This window comes from Vombatus ursinus, unplaced genomic scaffold (genome assembly GCF_900497805.2).
Source record: "Vombatus ursinus unplaced genomic scaffold, bare-nosed wombat genome assembly UNPS02015106.1, whole genome shotgun sequence".
Lineage (NCBI taxonomy): Eukaryota > Metazoa > Chordata > Mammalia > Diprotodontia > Vombatidae > Vombatus > Vombatus ursinus.
The window spans coordinates 140,451-156,384 of record NW_020954884.1 but is presented as its reverse complement, the minus strand read 5'-3'; the positions used below and the strand labels follow the sequence as shown (position 1 = coordinate 156,384).

Genomic DNA, 15,934 nt, shown 5'->3' with positions numbered 1-15,934 from the left:
ATGATAAAAAAAAGAGAAAGAACGCCAGAGAGCGAGAGAGAGAACTGATGAACCCTGGGCATAAATCGGAGTATAATTTTCTCACTTTATTTTTCTTTCTTTTTTTTGCAATATGGAATATGTTCTGCGTGATTTCACCTGTATAATTAATATCATTTTGCTTGCCTTCTCAGTGGGTGGGGGAGGGATGGAAAGAATTAGGAACTCAAAATTTAAAAAGAAAAGAGTGCTCAAAAATAGTAAATTAACTAGTAATTATAGTGCAAATATGTTTCAATGAGAAGATAAGGAACCTGGGTTTGAATTCTGACACTTTCAATGGTGTCATCTTTGTGATTTTGGGAAGGTGCTTCTTCTCTGCAGGCCTCAGTTTCCTTATCTGTAGAAAGAGGGGACTACATAATCTTTAAGGTTCTTTATTGCCGCTTTTTTGTGCAGTCACGTCCTATTTCTTTGTGACCCCACATTGCAAACTGTAGTGGTTTCCCATTCCTTTCTCCAGTGGATTAAGGCAAACAGAGGTTAAGTGACTTGCCCAGGATCACATAGTTTGTGACTGTCTGAGGCCATATTTGAACTGAGTTTCCCTAACTCTAGGCTCAGTACTCTATCCACTGAGCTATCTAGCTGCCTCTTTTTTGAATACTACAAAAATGTAATTATCTTTTAAAAATAATATAAAAAAAATTTAAAATGTGAAACAAGCAGGTGACTGAGGTTTTTACATTTTTTAAGTGTGGATTTTCTACTTCATTTAAAGTGTATATCTGTCAACACTGAATACCTTGACACAATTATCCTCTCCAAAGCTTGCCAACTGTAGCCATTCACTACAATCTGGGTCATCATGTCCAGCTCTTCTAGTATAATTCCTTTAGTACAGTTGCTTGTTTGGTTTTTTTTTTTTGACAGTGATTGTAAGACTTTGGCTACCATTCCTTTCTATACATTTGGTCCAATCTGATGATACTGATTTCTGCTAAATCTTCTCTTGTGTATGCAAACAGATCTTTCCACACTCTAATCCCAATGCAACAATATATCTCCTGGCAAGGGTAAGCCCCAGGCTGACCCCGATGGCAGTGACTGCATGTCCTCCATCCAAGACTGAAGAGCCAGGGCCAACATCCCAGATGTGACGCTCTTCTGCAGAGCTGGCAGAGTTACACTCATCCTAGACTACAACCTTTTTGTCCTGACTCCCTGTGGAGAAATACCTGTTCTCAGGGCTCCAATCACAAGACCAAACGACTCTACTATGCACAGCTGTGTTTTTGTCTGGACTACACAGAGACTAAAAGCTGGTTCTGGCAGTTGTGAGTTTTCCTCCTGTCTTTTCCACAGTGACTAGTTTCTGTCTCTGGAAGCAGCTAGTAGGAATTTATCATCTGGAGAGAAGGCTATTTGGGTCACACTCAGGTGGTGGAAAAGTAAGCTCTGTAGCCGCTTCTAGGAGGCAGTACTCCAGAGAATGATAGAGACATGCTCCTTCTTAGTTGCCTTATGTGTTGAGGCAATCACAATTTGTGTTACAAGAAACACAAAAAATGTCATAACCATGTCCATATAGTTTTTTAAACTCAGGCCACAGTATATTTTGCAAAAGATGGTTCTCAGAAGGGGGTTCGATAAGTTTGAAGGGTTGAGAGCAAATGTCCTGGTACTGAAAGCCAATACTAACAAATTTTTATTCTTCATCACCTTATTGAGAAGTTGCATCTCCCTGAAAAATAACTCTGTTGGAGAATCCCAAAACAGGCACTTTTAGACCTTCTGGAAAGTCACTGATACTAGAAGGCAGTTTCTTTACTATGTGGCCAGTGATATTTACAGAAGTTCTCCACAAAGTTCCTTGGAGCAGAGAAGACTCCAAACACCTTTTCATCTGTTCCAGATACAAACTGTAACCAACCAATCATTACTAGGCACTTCTTGTCAAACCTGTGCATCTGAGCCTTTGCAATTTTGTGCCACGTTTTCTGTGAATCATCTTTTTTCTTCCATGGAGCAAAGAACTGGGTTGTTTGGTCAGCACTCACAGTCATGGTAAATTCTCTTTCTGGATCCCACCTTAGATCCTGTACACTATTAAAGCACCCAGAAATTATACCTTCTGGAGTCTTTTCTTTTGATTCAGCTGCATGGTATTTCCAAAGTTGCAGTGCTCCACGGAAAGCATGGGTTAGGATCATAGATCCTTCTGGTCTAAACTGGCTTCATAAAACCCCAGTGTGTTCCCATTCATTTCAGCTTCTCAGATCTTCTCTAGCCATTCTAGCCCAGAAAATCATGATTTTATCCAATGAGGTAGACAACAATCTCATTGGCTATTTGCATCACATCTTTGTAAAATGAAGGCTGCCAATGAACAGCATTTACCCAGTTTTCATGACCAGATAATACTATCTCCAGGGTAATGGCTTATGTTGCCTCAGCACTTTCATTTCTCATAGTAAAAATATTTTCCTTCAGCTTTATATCATCATCTTCTTGAATTTCTAAGGAAGTTGATTTTACATACCACTTCCAGGCCCTTATCAAGATGAAGCCATACAATGGTTTAAGGGTCCTATGAAGAAGTACTAAATAACATGTGAAGCTGGAGGAAGGAAAGAGCTCTAATTGTGAGGACAAGTGATGGCTTCATGGGCTAACTGCCATTCCAGCACAGACTGGAAGGATAGGTCATATTTAGAAAAGTAGAACTGGGTATTTGAGATAGCCTTGATCCTTAGGATTAGCATCACAGGTCTTCTCAATGCAGATGTCTGATTTTTCCAGCCAGAGGAAATTATCTTAGATTTAGAAGGCATCTTTCCCTTCCTGTGGGGCAATAAGTCAGATGCTAGAGTCTTGACTTGCCCTGAGAAGCACTAACTGGTGCAACACGACTTTGGTTTAACATACTTTGACTTGGGCCTATTAACAAGGAGTTTGATGTCTCTGGTCTGTTCTCCTGTGGCTGAGAAGAGCCCCCAGACACTGTCAACATGAATCCCTATGAACACCCACTGCCTGTTTGCGGAAACAACCTTTCATCACGGAATTTAATTCTTTTCTTTGTGGTTGCTCTCCTTCCCATGATGCAACGAGATGCTTTGAGCCAGAGCGCTGAATCCTTATTACTGTAAACTTGGTCGGACATGGTTAAGTAATAATATTATAGCTCTTGGCAGCTCAACACACAAAATGGTTTTGCATTGTTATTAATGTGCCTTGAAGGGCCCCTTTTGCAAAACTGTTATGTCCTCTTCTTCCTACATAAAACCGAAGCCCTGTATAAGAGTTCCCTTGGGAAACTCAAATTGATACAAGATGACTTTATGTGTTTTGTATTGCTCACTTTGAAGTGGTAACTAAGGTTTTATCTTCCCTGAACCACAGAGACATTTTTAACTCTTGCTTCTAACAGGCTCTTCGGTTGTTAGCTCTTTTGGGTTTGTTTAGGATTAATATTGAGGCTGTGGACAGAGGGCCAGCCTTGGAGTTAGGAAGACACAGGTTCAGGTCCTGCCTCAGACATATACTATGTGACAATAAGCTAGTTACTTAAACTGTCACTCCGCTAGTACTGGTCCAGAAAAACGAGCATGGGTTTCGAGGACTGTAATGCAAATCCTGTCTTTGATGCTAATTTCCTGTGTGATCATAGGCAAAGCACTTCACCTCAATGGGCCTCAGTTTCCCTACCTGTAAAGTTAACTGGTTGTACTAGATGGCCTCTGAGGTCCCTTACAATTCAACATCTTTTTTCCTATGGTACAAAGCTGCAGATGAGTTTTGGACTTTCCTCAGTGGAGGGAATTTCTGTAGCAGGAATTTCCTATACCCATGAAATCACAGATTCTGCCTAAAAATGAGGTTATGATTAGAATCATTTGTGAAGGCAACATGGTCAGATTTGAAATCAGGAACACCCAGGTTCAAATTTTGATTCTTATTACTGTTTATGGGCAAGTCATTTAACTTTCAAGACTTACTTCTTCCTCTGTAAAATAAAGATAATAATAGCTATAATATCTATCCCACAGAGCCATAGAAGACATTATATATAATGTGCTTTGTACTTGAAAGTGCTATATAAATGTCAGCTATTTTTATTATTGTTATAGGTTGGTAGCATAATGCAGACTGATGCTCTGCCGTTACTTGTATACTTCTGTTAAAAATGGTGCTATTCAAAAACTATCCACATGTCCCATCCTGATCCTGAGTTGGGGCTCCCTCCCCAGGACCAAGACTATCAGAAGATATATTTAGTGTGATCACATTGTCCTTATAAAGACTACTTGACTGTACACACCACCTGGTGTCTGTATCCTTAAGCCTAGCAAACTGCTTCTACCCATTTACCAGGGAGGGGTGGGCTAGTCATGCCCCATTCCTTGTTTCCCTGCATTGCCATGACTGTGGTATCACATTAAATCTTAAAGTCTATGGACTGGAACCTAATGAGAGGTAATATCCAGGAAGAGAATGTTTCAATGTTTTAATTTTGTTCTGATTTCGGTCATTTAATAAACACATTTATCCACCAGGTATCCAGTTACCACCTATTCTGAAGGGTTGAGACCTCTGTGTTCTTACAGGCTACACCCACAGTGTAGTTTACACTCTGACAGTTCCTACCACGTTGGAAAGTCTTCAGGATCAAGTCTAGCACCGACAGGTATATCTATCACCTGAGGACCAGGTAAGGTAATTTTGGAGCATTCTATTTCAGAGGGGTGGCCACCAGAAAGGCAATATAATTTTTTGACCACAGAATGAGAAATCATTCTGTTAGAAACAACTTCAGATGCCACGCAGTCCCAACTTGTTCCTTTCTATAACATGCCAGTGAGTGGTTGTCCAGTCCATACTTGGATAGTTTTAGAGAGGGTGAAACTAACTCCACTTCTGCCTCTCCCTTGAGGTAACCTATTCCATTTTTGGACATTTGTAAACAATTCCCCAACCCCCTTACAGGAGGTCCAAACCTTTCTCTTTGTTACTCCCACACATTGCTGTCAGTTTTGCTCTCTGATGGTAAGTCCTATAAGTCTAATTCCCTTTTCCACCTGGTGCTTCCCAAGTATTTGAAGACAGCTTCATCTCCCCCTTACTCTTCTCCTATCTAGGTCAAATGCCCAGCAACATATAAATATCATACATAAAAGTATGGATTTGCTTTATCCTACTGCATAGAGTAAGTACCATGATGGTGGAATAAGTCAACAAGCTCCTATTAAGCATTGAGTATGTGCCAAATACTGTGCTAAGTGCTGGGGATACAAAGAAAGAAGAAAAGGTCCCTGCCCTCAAGGAGCTCACATTCTAATGGGGGGAGAAAACATGCAAACGATTATGTAAATACAAGGTATATATTATGTATATTATGTGTTTTCTTTGAATGTTACAAGCATTTAAAGATTACTCTCACTTCAGGAACTGTAACAAAGTAATACAATTAAGCAAAATTAGTAATACAATGACTTCATTGGAAAGTTCATACAACATTTGACATCCATGGTGATACCCCCTGCCTCTATTAAAAAAAAAAAGAACAGAAATCTCTCCTACTTTCCACCCCATGGGAAAATTTTTTTAAAAACTGGATTTTTTGTAACAAATATGCATAGTTAAGGAAAACAAATTCCCTCAATTACTATATTAAAAAATATATGTGTCTTATTCTGCAACCTAAATCCATCACCTGCTGAAAGGCTGAGTTAGGGGGAACCATGGGAGGATGGAGGAACGATGGAAAGGTTTGGAAGAGCTGCTGTGAAGAATGAGATAGTAAGATGATATGGGAGTTATAGTAAGATTGCCTAGCAGCTGTGAGGGTCCAGTTGACATTGTGTAACATAAATTGGTAGTGGATTCAGTCAGAATGGTTTCATGATTTTTATCCATTTTCATTTAGCAGCACATGTGCCGGAATGAAGGCAGCAGATGGTGGGAGTGATCCAAGGCTGAGATCTGGCTGAGCATAATTGGCAGTATGATAAGGGGGCAAAGGATTCACAAGAGGAGGAGAGGGTAGGGTTGCATTGGTTCACCAAGGGGTTAAGATGAAAAAAAAATAAGAGAGAGGAGCTATGGTAGAGAAGATGGTCAGGGAGAAAATTAAGGGATCAAGGAATTGGAGGTCATGGTGTGGCCTTCATCCACAGGGTTTTTGTAAGGGAAAGCTGAGGGAGTGATGAAAAACCAATAGATTATGGTCAGATAAAGGAATTTCAGAATTCCTGAACATTGAGGTGGGATATTTGTGAATGATGGCAAGATCTAGGGTGTGATCACCTTTGTGAGTGGCTGAGGTGGGGTGAGGGAGTAGCTACTCCCCCTGAGTAGGTTGAGGAACTGAGTGGTGAGTGTATTTAAGGGAGAGTCAATATGTGTGTTGAAGTTCCCTAGTATGAGGAAAGTTGGGGAGGAGAAAAAAAATTGTGAGTCTGATGCTGAACTCACCAAGGAAGGAAGGGGAGTGACCTGGGAATCTGTAAATAACAGCTACCAAGATTTTGATTGGGTGGTAGATATGAAAAGCATGAACCTCAAGCGGAGAAAGATTACTGAGTGATAAAGGTAGGGGGAGAACCCGGAAGTGGAAATGGGGTGCAAGGAGTATTCCAATTTCCCCCTGCCTCAACTAATGAGCTGAGGAGAATGAATGAAGGTACAGCAAGTACTGGAAAGGGTTGGTCAGTGATTGCTAGAAGATGGAAGGGATGGGAAAAGAAAAGATTTAAGATGGAGGGAAAATTATTGCCTATAGAATAGGCTTTCCAGAGGGTACAGTGGAAGGGCTGGGGGAAGCTTGGTTGAAACTTTGAGCTGGGAGGGTTGAGGGGGATAGGAATGAGGAATTGTGTAGTGAGTAATGAGGTTTGAGTGATGATCTAGAGGAACTCAGAATCACTGGGATATGAAGGGTATAACCAGGTGGAAGAATGTTCATCATAGAGTAGAGTGCACCACTCCTCTTCCCAATGGAGGTTGAAGACTGGGGCTGGAGATTAGTGCAATATGAGAAGGAAGGCACATGGTCAGATGGTCAGAGGCCCAGCTTGACTACTCTTATTCCCTCCAAAGGCTAGAAATTAGGCAGGAAAAGAATACATCTGGAGATGAAAGTCAAACTTGCACAGTAGGAGAAAGAAATCCCATTCCCCATCAATGTTTCTTTTCCTCTTCCCTCAAAAGACAGACACAGTAGGTGATGCAAGGCCTGAAGTCAAAGGGTAGGTTGCTCTTTTCTTGTACTAGAGGTTCTACACATTCCAAGTGGGAGATTGGGCTGGCAGCAGGAGGTGGAAGTTGCCTAACATTGGCACAGATGGAGGTCATTGTTTTGGAGCTAATGGAAGAAGATTCCTGGCTTGGTCCCTTGTAGCCTTCCCTCAGGGGACACACTGTATGTATAGAATTATAGGATATGTATGTATATATGTATGTATTCTATAAATTGGTATTGATGAATATAGTATAAATCATTCTTGTGGTTTACTCACTTCACTTTGCATCATGTCTTTTTGAAATAATTTATTTCCTCATTTCTTACAGCGCAATAGTACTCCATCACATTTACATACCACAGTTTATTCAGCCATTTCCCAATTGATGGGCATCTCCTTAGTTTCCAATTCTTTGTTACCACAAAAAGGACTGCTATAAATATTTTTGTACATAAAGAATCTTTTCCTCTTTCTTTGATATTTTTCGGCATATATCTAGCAGTCAACTTGTATACCTGGGTCAAAGGGCACATACTCTTTAGTAACTTTTTGTGTATAACTCCAAAATACTTTCTAGGGTGGTTGTTCCCATTAAGAGGTCTACCAATAGTGCACCAATGTGGCTGTTTTTCTGCATCCTCTCCAACATTAACTGCTCCAAATCACTACTAATTAGAAAAATGCAGGTAGAACAGTTTTGAATTTCTACCACACACTCATTAGAGTGGCAAAGATTTTATACACACACCTATACATATATGTATGTATATATGTATATGTATATGTATATACATAGGTATGCAGACACCCCATGTAAATATGTTTTTATATATGTAAATATATTTATATATGTTCACCACATTCCATTCATTATATATTACTTTATATAGAACATTATGTTTTATATATATATATATATATACATATGACATATATAACATTATTTTCCATTTACTACACATATGTATATAAATATCTATATTGATATGGATATCGATCTCAATATATAAGGTACTACTGGTGGGGGGACAAGGTGGGGGAGGTTTCCTGCAAAAAGTGAGATTTGGGGGGGCAGCTAGGTGGTACAGTGGATAGAGCTCTGGCCTTGGAGTCAGGAGGACCTGAGTTCAAATCCAGCCTCAGACACATGACACTTACTAGCTGTGTGACCCTGGGCAAGTCACTTAACCCCGACTGCTTCACCAAAAAGCAAAAAAAAAAAAAAAAAGAAAGAAAGAAAGAGAGATCTAAGTTGGTTCCTGAAAGAATCCAGTGAATTGAGGAGGTAGAGGTGAGGAGGGAGAGCATGCCAGTCAAGGAAAAGGCACAGCTATGGGGATGGGGCATTATATTCAAGGAATGCAAAAGGATTAGTAAGGTAGGAAGGAACCAGGTTGTGAAAGGTTTTAAAAGCCAAACAGAGATTAACTGTTTACCTTGCCTGCCCTTAGCTCCAGCTCTGTATTATCAATTTCATTCAATTCCATTCCAAACTGATTCACTAGCTGTTCTCCTGTTTAAAAAATAAATACATAAACCACTGAATGAAAAACCTCTTTGGTTAATGGTTCAGTCAAAAATGAATATTTGTGCTCAATTCAATTTGGGGTTCATTAAAAGAATACAGTTTGATACTATTGGAGGCTTGCCAGTTCCGGTCCCTACTGAAGTCTTTCCACTTGGCAATTTAGAAGGTTTTATAAAAACAAAGGGCAGGATTCTGAATGGTCAATTATATTTTTACAGGAACTCGAATTAGGGGTTTGTGTGTGTGTGAGTGTGTTTGTGTGTGTTTAGTTTTTGCAACATCTGTGTGAACTTAATGTGAAAAAAACAAGGGCTTGGAAGTTTTAAAAAAAGAGAGAGAAAGCATTCCTATCCTGCATAATGCAATCATGAGATTTAAATAGCCTTAGAATCTGTAGCAGAGAGGAAGTGAAACACTACCACTAGGAAATGCATTATTCCAATGTCTTCAGGATGTGACACCAAATGTTGCAGGACTAATGGTACTTAAGATTTAGAGAGAAAGCCTATTAATGTTCCCAAAAGTGCCTTTCATGTACTTCATTTTTCTAATTATTTTTGCCCACTTTCTTCTCTCCAAAATCATTTCTAGGAATTAAATGATTTGGTCTGGGAGGTGCACTTCAGAATCCTGGCTCATGGCATTATCTTTCACTCTCATTTAGACATCTTTCCTTTTGAATGATTCCATAAGGGAAGAAACAAAGCCAAAGATCTTGTTCCCTGGCTGGTAAAGAATCATTTCAAGACCTAGGTCTAAAAGTCCATTTCAAGATAAGGATTCAAGATTAGGATAAGCTACTCCAAACAGTATTGCTTAAGAATGGACAATCACTGAAGGCCTGACTTGTGGCATTGTTACATTCCTGGAGTGTATCTTTTTAACCTAAATTTGACCATCCTCTAAACTTATATATGAGCTCTCAGCCCCATGGAGACTTGGGGACTAAGCTGGAATCTCTTCATAGTTCACTGGTCACTTCCCCTGATCCTGTAACTCTTGTGTTTTTCAGCAGCAAATGTGTGATACCTCTAGAATTCTAGAGTCTTGGAGCAGTGAGTCCTCTAAAAATACTGGGTTCCATCCTCAGCTGGAGTAAGGCTTCAGGGAACCTCTTCCCATGTAATAAGGTGACTCTGGAAGGACAAAGGAGGTGGTAAGGTCAAAGACAGAAGTGAGTAAAGCTTTTGCTTAACCTAGGCAGATAAAATCAAGGAGTGTCTGCTCTCCACTTATGAGCTGGGAGCTGCTGGTCATGCTCAGGCAGAAGAAACAACTGACAGAAAAAGAAAGCAGCATGGTACAATCTAGCAAACCTAGTTTCAGAGGACAAGAAAGAGTCTTTGAGGCTGGTAAAGCGAACAGAAGATATGTGAAAGGGGTCAATAGGAGAATAACAAAATGGTTGTCACTATGTTTAGCACATGAAAGCTCATAGACTTGGAGATGGAGGAGACTTTAGAGGTCATAAGCCCATAGATTTGGAGCTGGAAGGGACCTTAAAGGTCATCTGGTTCAACCCTTTCATTTTACAGGTGAAGAAACTGAGACCTAGATAGTGGAAGTGACTTAACTATGTTCATATACATAGTAAGTAGCAGTTCAAAGACTCAAACACGGATCCTCTGCTACCTAGTAAGTGTTATCTCCATTATCCTATGCTGCCTACCTCTCCAGGGGGACTGAACCTAGATGCTTGCTTAGAAGAGCAATTTGCAGAATATAAGCAATTGATATGGGCACAGAAATCCTGAGAGATTTCTCTTATTTCTAAAATGCATGGTCATTAGCAGGAAAATGGGCTCCCCAGGACTTCTCAAGGGGGGACAAAAGTCTCTTACTGAGGCACTTGGAACTTCCCTTTGATCTTCCACACATGAAAGTGAGTTTGATTCTGGAGAAGAAAGGATAGGGCAGGGGAAGTTTATATAAGATGGAAAGATATCTAATGCAAAGAGACCATAATATTAGGAAGAGGGGCCTCAACTATCAGTATTGCTTTGAATAAGTGTGTGTATCATAGGTTTATAGATTTAAAGCTAGAAGAGACCTTAGAGCATATCAAGTCCAATTCCTTCATTTTACAGATGAGGAAAATGAGGCACAGAGAGATTAAGTGACTTGCCCATGGTCACAAAGCTAATCAGTGTCAAAAGTGGAATTTGAACGCAGTTCTTGTTGACCCCAAGTCTAGCACACTATATGCATACATATATACATTCTTTAGCAAGTAATATCAATTCATTTGTATTCATAAATGGAAGGTGGCACTCACAGTTACAAAAACCTTTAATAGCAATCATATTCTTATGCACATTATTAGAAAGCAATAGTATGTTGTTTACAAGAAATACATTTAAAAATGAGAGATACACACAGAGTTAAAATGGAGAGTTGGAGTAGAATTTATTATGTTTCAGCTGATGCAAAAAAGGCAGGGGTAGCAATTATGATTTCAGACAAAGTTATAGCTAAATTAGATAGAAGTAAAAGAGATAAACAGGGTAACTATGTTTTGATAAAAGGTACCATAGTCAATGAAGCAATATCAATACTGAACCTATATTAAATTAAAATGTCTTTGTACAAATAAAATGATTATAGCCAAGATTAGAAGGAAAACAGAAAATTGGGGGAAATTTTATAGGTAATTTATTGGATAAAGGTCTCATATCTAAGATATATAAAGAACTTTGTCAAACATATAAGAATAAGCCATTCCCCAATTGATAAATGGTCAAAGAATCTGAAAAGACAGTTTTACAATGAAGAAATCAAGACAATTTACAGTCATATAAAAAAATGCTCTAAATCATTATTGATTAGAGAAATTCAGATTAAAACAACTTTGAGATAAAATTTTACACCTACCAGATTTACTAATATAATAGAAGGGGAAAATGACAAATGTTGGAGGGTTCAGAAAAATTGGGACACTAATTCATTGTCGGTGGAATTGTGAACTGGTCCAGCCATTTTGGAGAGCAACCTGGAATTATGCCTAAAGAGTTGTTGAACTACCTATACCCTTTGACCTAGCAATACCATTACTAGGTCTATTTCCAAAGATGATTAGGGAAAAAGGAGAAGAACCTCTATATTTTAGAATGTTTATAGTAGCTCTCTTTATTGTAGCAAAGAACTGGAAATTTCAGGGTTGCCCATCAATTGGGAAATGTCTGAACCAGTTGTGGTATATGATTGTGATGGAATGCTACTATGAAATGAGAAATGATGAGCTCAATGATTTTTGAAAAGCATGGAAAGACTTACACAAAATAATGAAGAGCAAAATGAGCAGAACCAAGAGAACATTGTATATAATAATAGCAATATTGTTTTAAGAATGACTTCAAGCAAATAAATTATTTTGACTATTATAAATAACTCAAATGAACTATAAAGGACATATGAAGAAAGATGCTGTATGAATCCAGAGAAAGAACTGATAAATAGAAGTATGTATAGAATAATTTTACATATACACACACACATGCCTATTTGTATCTAAAGGTAGTCATCTAGAGAGTTGGGGTGAGGGAAGAAAAAAAAAATAGGCTTACATGATAATTTTGTCATATATTTGAAAGGAATAGCAAGTTGGCCATAGCAGATTTGCAGTTTCATGTACAGTAGTCCTTTTATTGTGCCATGTTATGGAAATGCTTGTTTTATTTTATTAATTGAAAACAAAATAAAGGTTAAACTCTGTGCTAAAAAGAAAAGAAAAAGAAAACTCATAGCAGTATAAACCAGATACCATGAAATGGATTCCAGAGGTCATAGTTTAGGTAGCCTTGCCATAAGGTATGTCTCTGGGCCAGGCATTTAACCTCTCAGTTCCTCAGGTAACTCTATCACTAAGTTACAGAGTTGCCTATTTGTATCAGTGAAGAGCATTTTCATACTGGAAGTTCTATCAAACCTTTGAAATGATAGGTCCAAACCAGGAGCAGAGAAACAAACATGTATCTATACAGAGCTTTTATTTTTATTTTTTATTTCTACAAAAAACTTTTAGATATAACATCTCATTTAACTCTTAAAATGATCTTGGGAGGTAGGTACAAGAATTGATAGCCACATTTTACAAATGATGAAACTGAGGCTCAGGGAAGCTAAGTGACTTGTTTATGATCATACAACTAATAAATTTTCAGAGTTAGAATTTTAATTTCAGTTTTCCTGATCATTGATCATTAATGTCATCTTTGAATCCAGAGGACATACATCAAATGAGGCAATGAGATAATGTAGGAGAAACAATGAAAACCTTAAAGTTCTATATAGATGTAAGCTATTATTATAATTACATGATATTTCTTTATTTACCTATCTAGCATTTTGTCAGCCTTATCAATGAGGAAACAGTACTGAAGAATGATGCCTGCTGGTTCAGGCAGAGATCTCACACTAGTGTTTCACCTCTTAATCCTTTAAGGAATTTACTCTGATCTGGGAAGTGATGGAAGGGGGCTGATATGTCTCATAGAACTGCCCTCCCAGTTTAAGGGTGTGTGGACAACTAAAGCAAATTGGGAGTGGGGGTGGGGGTGGGGAGAAAGAGAGACAGAGACAGAGAAATAGGAAGAACAGAGACAGAGAGACAGTGAGAGAGAGACAGTCTCTGAAACAGAGGCAAAGACAGAGAGAAAAGAGAGCTATGAGACTATCTATCTTTGTCTGTCTCTCTGTTTGTCTCTCTCCCTTCCCCCTCATTTGGCTTAGCCTTCCACACATCCTTGTTAGGCAGGCAGTTCTATGAAACTCTTAATCACCTTTCTACCACTCCTCATGTTAAAACAAATTCCTTAGGGGATTAAGAGGTAAAATATTGTAGTGAGTTTTCTGAGAGAGAGACAGAGAGAGACAGAGAGAAACAGAGAGAAAGTGGGAGAGAGAGGGAGAAACAGAGAGAGACAGAGACAGAGAAAGAGATAGAGAGACAGAGACAGACAGAGACACAGAGACAGAGATACAAAGAAAGAGACAGAGAGAGACAGAGAGAGAGAGGAGGTTACTTATGAGATCCTTAGTGTTAGACTCTCACACTGAGCATGTGTGTATAGATCATGGATGAAGTGGATCAGGATGAGTTTTATGTCACTGAATCTCAACCCTAACTGCAGACCCACCAGAGCTGACTTCTCCATTTCTTCTGTACTCCCCTTTTGACTGTGTTCCACATTTTCTGGGCATCTACAGTCTCCTCATGGCGCCTGGGACCCCCTCTCCCTGTAATATACATCTACCATGCCAGCCTTATTCTCCAGGTGATGAGTTTTGCCCAGGCATCCATTCTGGAGAGGGGCCCAGGCTGGCCAGCCTTCCTTGCTCACCCACTCCCCTGGTTATGCTTCTGACTTTCCAGACTACAGCACCATGCCTCTACAGCAGTACCTTCATTCTTCCAACACACTCTCTCCTCATTTCAGCTCCCATTTGTGTGCTAGCTCATTTCATTAGAATGTAATCTCCTTGAGGGCAGGAACTATCTTTATTTTTGCTTGTATTTGCTTAGCACAGTGCTTGGCACATAATAACTGCTTAATAAATATTTGTTCCCTTACTTTCTTCCTCTTCTTCCTCTTTCTCCTCCTCCTCTTCTTTTTCCTCCTCCTCCTCTCCCCCTCACCTTCAAAGAGTGTGTTTTTGTTTCCTGAATTTCCATTTCTTAAGATTTTATTTACCTTTATGTTCATCTTGTCTTTTCAAAAAAATATTTTAACTATTTACTAGCCTCTGTGTATTACTGCACAAATGCAGGAGAGGGAGGTAATATGAGCTTTCATGGGAGGGGATATAAATCAATTTTTCAATTTCTGTATATTTTGCCATATATTATCTGAAGGCTCAGAGCTATGGAAACAGAATCCTTGATTTACCTCTTTCTAGGCAACCATTTTTATGTATGTTCTATGGACCCTTTTGGCAGTCTAGTGAAGCAGATGGACCTTTTATCAAAATGTTTTTAAATTCATAAAATAAAATACACAAGATTACAAAGGAAACCAATTATATTAAAATACAATTATCAAAATATATATTACAACAACAAGCTCCTAGGCCCCAGGTTAAGGTGATAAATGAACACGTCAGCAACTTGCTTGGGGTGGGGAGGTGCTACTGTCCTTCTCATTATTTCCCACAGTTGGATCCTTTCTTAGAGGGGAGGAACTGTGGGAGTGACTAAAGATAAAGATATACCCAAGAGATGGAACTGAGATAGTGGCTGAGAAAGAGTTGTTCCACCCATACAAGATTAGAGGCCAGTAAGAGGGAGTGATAAGCATTATTCATTAACTAAGCATAGAAATATGCCATCTTCTGGGTGTCTGAAATAGTAAGCATCCCATTCCAGAATTCTGAGTTGGCCAAACCAAGCAATGCTACACATGGAAACCATCTTACCCTAAATGGGGGGGAAAAACAAACAAAAAACAAAACAGGAAAATAGGTTTCAATTGCATTAAAGGATTTGGGGTTAAATATGAGAAAATAAAACAAAAAGTATTTTATTGACAAGAACTCAGATATAGAAATAATACCAAGTTCACTCATGGCTTTTCTTCTTCATCTTTTTTCAATAATAGGCTAGACATCCCAGAGAGACATCCATGCACTCTCTCATTATGCCTTTCATATTCCTTTCTGCCTTACAAATCTCAATTCAGGTGCCAGGCCTTTATCAATCCTCTATCCCTCTGCCCTACCCACTCCCCAATCCCTGGACTCTTTTTCTTTTCAAAATTTCCTATAGTGATTTGTCTGGGTCCTCCTTTGCTGCTATCACACCTTCCCTTGTATTCTACTTATTTGTGTGGAAGTAGAAGGTAAACTACTTGAGACTGAGGACTATTTAGTGTTTGTCTTTGTATCTTCAAAGCTTTGCACATAGTAGGTACTGTGTTAATGTTTGTTAGATTGGAGATATGGCTTAAAATTATATGACATGAAGACAGGGAAATAAAATCAAGTCACCTTGCAAAATCCTTTCCAGATCTGATTTTTGATGAAAGGTGATATGGTTCTGGTGCTAACCCTCTGCAGTTACTACTGCATGTCCTTTGTGAAAGGTCTTCTCTATAGGATCCTGCCCACTTGCCCTTGAGGACAGCTGGCAGAAAACAGGCCAGACACACACACACACACACACACACACACACACACACACACACACACA

At 39.0% G+C, this 15,934-nt stretch overlaps 1 pseudogene; it reads right to left on the bottom strand.

Annotated features, from left to right (window-relative positions):
- Positions 1-754: 754 nt before the first annotated feature.
- Positions 755-15,934, bottom strand: part of LOC114031240 — a 25,557-nt pseudogene continuing 10,377 nt past the window's right edge.